The sequence below is a fragment of the Lygodium microphyllum genome, chromosome 2, assembly GCF_053477565.2.
Source record: "Lygodium microphyllum isolate KBCC chromosome 2, Lygodium_microphyllum_v1.1.10, whole genome shotgun sequence".
Lineage (NCBI taxonomy): Eukaryota > Viridiplantae > Streptophyta > Polypodiopsida > Schizaeales > Lygodiaceae > Lygodium > Lygodium microphyllum.
The window spans coordinates 76,284,024-76,289,922 of NC_141136.1; positions in this window are offsets into that span (position 1 = coordinate 76,284,024).

Here is a 5,899-nt window from a genome sequence, read left to right on the forward strand (position 1 = left end):
CAACATGCCACTTTCATTCTCAATGCCCCAATAGGGGAATGAATGCCTATGCTAACACTCCTCAAAATCCTCTTAGGGAAGGAAACTTCAATAATCAAGGACATGGACATGGGGCAAGGCATGGAGTTGGGCCAAGGTTTGGACAAGGAGCAAGGCACGGAGTAGGAAGTACAGCTAAATCTTGTGTCTATTCTATTGCAAGTAATGAACTAGATCTTTCTCTTGACGAAAAAGTCTAAACAGGGACGAAAAAGTCTAAGCGGGGTCTATTCCTGCTTTGATCAACAATTAGGGCATTGGGTGATAGTTTTTTGTCATCCGAATTTCAACTAAATACCAAGGTACTTCTTTCCAAATCTTGATTGATTGTGGAACTACTCATTCTTTATTTCTCCTAAATATGCAAAAAGGTTGAAGTTAAATCCCATGCCCTCTAGAAAACTTATTGTGGTACTAGCTAATGAGAGGGAAACAATATCAACTCAATCCATCAACAATATCTCAACAATATCCATTTTAAATTAGGGAAAGAGATCACAATAGCAAATTTCCAAGTCATACCTTTAGAATTTTATGACTATCTATTAGAAATGGACTAATTAGTCTTGAAGGGATTAAGAAAAGGATTTTATGTCTACCTAGTCAAACTCAACAAGATTAAGGATACCAAGGATGAAGACGAGCATTCATAGTTAAGTGAGTTCATCAATGTCTTTCCTAAGAAACTAATAGAGTTACCACTTGAAAGGGATGTAGATCGTGAGATCAAGCTAGTCCTTGGAACCGAACTAGTAGAGCAAGAAGGCCCTACAAAATATCCATTATCGAGACAATTGAGTTAAACAAGTAGTTAAAACTTCTTGATCGAGGCTTTATCCATCGTAACAGCTCTCCTTAGGGTGCTTCTCTTCTATTCTAGAAGAAGAAGGACCGGACCCAAACTTTATATTGATTATAAGGGATTGAATCAAGTCACCATTAAGAATACGTACCTCATTCCTTGAATCGATGAGCTACTAGATTGATTGCAAGGGCTGGTGATCTTTTCTAAGATATTACATTAGGAGAAATATGGACTCTCTTTTTTTCCCCTTAAGGGGTTTCTCTCGCCTCTCTCTCTCTAAAAAGAGATTCCAAAATAATGTTATAATAAGATATTTTCTACAATCAAGCAAACTCGTATTTGTATTTCCAATAGAATTCACCTATTATTTTATCCCCAAACTGTAGAATAAGGTCACTTTTTCTCAAAAATATCCTCACAACTAAAAAAATACCATTTTATTTTCTCCAAAAACGGAGCCAATCATTGAGACACGACTCTTTAATACCCTCATGACTTTTCAATATTAAAATATATTAGAATCATTCTCATTCTTGCTTCTTAGAAGGATGGAAGTTTAAAAATGGTATAAGTTGACGTACACATCATATTTTAAGATTATTTTTTACCCAAAGACACCTTTTTGACTAGAGAGTTTCCTTGTAAATTTTTATCTTTTTTGGACAATTATATGCCCATTTTTGGGCATTTTTTCCTTCCCTCTAAAACCTCTGGTCTTATCCCAAATTTTGTGTACTCTTCTCTTTCCCTCTCCAGAATATGGTTTCTTGCATACGAAATCTTTTGAAGCAACATTGAGGAGTGGTTTTGATACCATTTGCTGAAATCAAATAATCTTCATCTACTACAACACTATGTACACTACTACAAGCAATCTCCCTCTTCAACACTATACTATAAGCAATCCCCCTCGTCAATAGTCTATACTACAAGCAATCAAGTGATAATGGAGATATCTTTATTTTTACTCTCTGTGATGTTATTATTCTTCACAATTGTTGTAAATTAGTCCTTAAGCAACAATTCATGTATATATATATATATATATATATATATATATATATATATATATATATATATATATATATATATATATATATATATATATATATATATATATATATATATATATATATATATATATATATATAGAGAGAGAGAGAGAGAGAGAGAGTGCGTGCGTGCGTGCGTGCGTGTGTGTGTGTGTGTGTGTGGGTGAGTGAGAGAGAGGGACTATCTAACTGTGTGAGATGAACTAAGAAAATAAGTGATTAAAGTGATAGAGTGATAGAGAGTACATTTGGGCAGAAGATAAGATGATGTTATTGTTCTTCACTATCCAAGCTTTTGTATAAATACGTTTAATAATCTTTGACTAAGTCTTATTGAGAGAGAGAGAGACAGAGAGAACATATTTTGGATAGAACAGAAAATAAGATAGAGGCTAACTAGGGGTTAATTAGGGTCTATCATGACTGAAATCAAGTAAAAGAGTCAAGAGCCAATTGGGTAAAAAAGAATACAAATATAATGAATCAAAGGGATATAATTATGTTATTTGAATGTTAATCCAAGTTAAAATTCTCATACATTTTTCTTTGCAGAATGGAGGTGCAAGATGTACTAAGAAAAAGATAGATATTCACTTCCAATTGGAGAATGAATATGCACCACTGTTCAAAAGAACTGTGGAAAGAGATGATGCAATAAGAAGGAAATATAGGGGAAAAAAATGTGGATCTTTGGGTTGATGGGTGCATTTATCCACCTAATCCACTAACTCAAAGGCCACCACAATTTAATGGGCTTACATCATTTGTAAAGTTTGTTTGTGATGGCAATGAAGGCTTGTATGGATACATATATATGGATACATATATAGACTTGTGACACAAGGATCAGCAGGAGTTCATCAAGCCTTTAAAAATATGCAGACAAGATTACAAGGATGTGTGCAATCTTTGATGAACAAATATAGATTGTTAGTTGAGAAGGATAGGGAGAATTAGAGCTACAACAAGTAATGTCTGTCATTGAAGATGTTATGCATGCTACACATGTATAGAATATTGAGTTACAATCAAAAATTATGGACTTGGAGAAGAAGAACAAAAACTTAAAGAGGAAGCTCATAAAAACTTTGCAAATTGGGCCCACTTTTAAAACCAAAGAAGCATGTCAACGCATCCGATTAGTTAAACCAATTCACAAATTAGTGAAAGGAAGTGGACAATATCATAGATGGATATATACTCAATTTGCTATAATGAGATATGTGTTTTCTCATGTAGAGAATGACACTATTGCTAAAGTCCTTAGCAAGGATATGGTCAAAAATGCATTGGAAAATCATAAATTTTTTGCACCTAGATAGATTAGCAGCTCTCTTACAAAAGTTGAGGTTTAGGGATGGTGATGCCAATACATTTAAAGAGATAGTTGCTAAATTTCACAACTCTATGGTGGAGGCGTGGACTTAAAAAAACATAACACACTACATGGTCAATATTGTCACCATTACAAAAATATATCATCATTGTGAACTAGTTTGTGTTTCTAATCTCTCTTTCTTATGCAAGATATACTTGAGGCACATGGTCCATGCTTTGCAGATCAAGGGAGTTTAGTAGTATGGTCAACTCAAGGCATGGAATGATCTCACTAGCAAGCTCATTGTGCTTTTCAAAAGGCAACTAATCATTGAGATGGCATCAATGATTCCAATTCTATGAGGCAATTATTCCAATGTGGTATAGGAGATTAGAGATATGATATGAGGAAAAAAATAAGAAGTCCAAAACCTCTCAAGTAGAATAATCTATAAGTAAAAATATATATAAAGTGAGGAAAGCAAGATATGAAAACAACACAGGTAGACAATACCATGCAGAATAGATGGCAACCCAAGAGAGAAATGGCAAGAAATGGAGACCTAGATAAAAAGTACAATTTTGATGCATTTGGAGTCAAAGAGAGAGTACGTGTACTAAGGATATGACTCATTAATACTCCTATCTTAAACATGAGATGTCTTTAACACTCCTATCTTAAGCTTCAGATAGTTTGTCTATTTGAATTTGGCTAAAATAGCATTTTGTTTAAAAAAATCAAAGGTTCGCACTATGTTTTAATATCAATTGCTCTATCTTTTGGGTCTATTAATCTTAAACCACACTTATTGCAAGAAGAGACAATGTAACAATGCATATCTTAGAGAGTAAAGTTTAAGGTTATCTCTAATTGAGTCCTTTATTTGACTATAGATACAAGATATTGTTAGAACTTTCAAAATATTTTATTTAAATTATGAAAAGTCGATTTTGAAATCCTAAGACAAAGATTTGAAAATTCCAAACCTTGGAAGATTCACTAGCCTAGAGAGAGAGGGGCATGAGGGGGGATGGCAAGAGACAAAGAGAGGGAGGGATGGGGTGGAGAGAGAGAGAGAGAGAGAAGTTCATTTATGGTACAGTAAGTTTGAAAGTTCATTTATACTAAAGTTATTTTAAAGTTCTTTTATAGTAAAGTAAGTTTAAAAGTTTTGTATTTAATTTCAGTCTCTCCTTTCATTTCTTCCCATTACTCTTCACTCTACCCTCCACTTTTCTATCCTACATCATCACAACCATAGCACGTTCCAAGCTTCCTATTAAGAAGGCGCATGTAAGAGCAAGAGCTCAACACTCTTCTGAATCTAGTGAGCCTACCGTGAGTTATAATAGTCCCCTAGTGGCCGGCAACGATGGCCCTACTACAGCTTCTAATAAGGGTGGTGCTACTGTGACCAAAAATGGTGGCCCTAGTGTGGTCAATAATGATGGTCTGCCTACTGAGAATAATGGTCCACCATTGTCCAAAAATGGTGGTCCACGTGCTCTAGTTGCTCAAGCTTCCACTACTGCTCCAACTGGTAATACACATCCTCCAACACATAAGAAGTGAAGATGGAGACCACGCACAATTACTGTATGTGAGATAAGGAAATTCCAGAAGACTACCAACTTAATTATTCCAAAGGCACCATTCTCTAGGTTGGTGCGAGAAATACTACAAGATCTACATTCAAGGCATCACCATAAGTTCTTTTCAAGGAACCACGAAAGGAATGTGGGGTGATGGTTAGCCAAGACTTGCTTACTCTCCAAGAGGCAACTGAAAGCTACTTGATTGATCTCATGAGTGATGGTCAACTTCTAGCCATTCATGCCTGACATATCACTATTAAGCCCATAGATTTGATTCTTATTTTCATAGGATTTGGAAAAACAAGGATGCATTTAATCTTAATGTCAACAACATGCTTTGAGAAGCTACCTTGTAAATGGATCTATGTTTATCTCAAGTCTGGTTGTATATTATGGAGCTTAGTTTCTAGTTATCCTTCTAGTATACCTATAAATATTTAATTATAGTGGCCTTCAAAATGGAACTAAATTTTGCCTAGCTCTAGTTGTACTTGGTGCGATGTACTATCTATCATGTATTTTGCGGTTTTGTAATGCTATATCCAATATATGATATTCTATTTTGCCCATGACTTGAAATGTGTGAATTTTACAAGGATTCCACTATCTCAAGGATATGTGGAGAAGCACATTGCTTATATGTCAAGGATTGTTCACTATGAGTCCTGACCTTTCTATTATCTAACTTGAAATAGAATTTGCATAGGGGCTCATTGGACATTAATTGGATTTCTTGTCTTAGAAAAGAAATAGGCCAATGACTCTCTACACTGACTACAAAAGGATTATGACCATTCCACAAGATAACCACATCTATGAGAGATTGTCACCATCTTCTATATTGAAAGTGAGTGCACGGAGTTTATCTAGCAATGAAATACTTGTAATTAAAACAAAAAATATGGTAGGTAAAAGTGACTAACACAACAATTTATCTAAGAAATACCTATATCAATTAAATCAAGGCATAGAATTCCATAAGAAAGATTTACCTGAATGTAAGATCTAATTGATTTACCTTGCACTCAATCATCTCATCAAAATATGTTATTTTGACCTACCATGGCTCACCCAATAGTTGACTCAACCA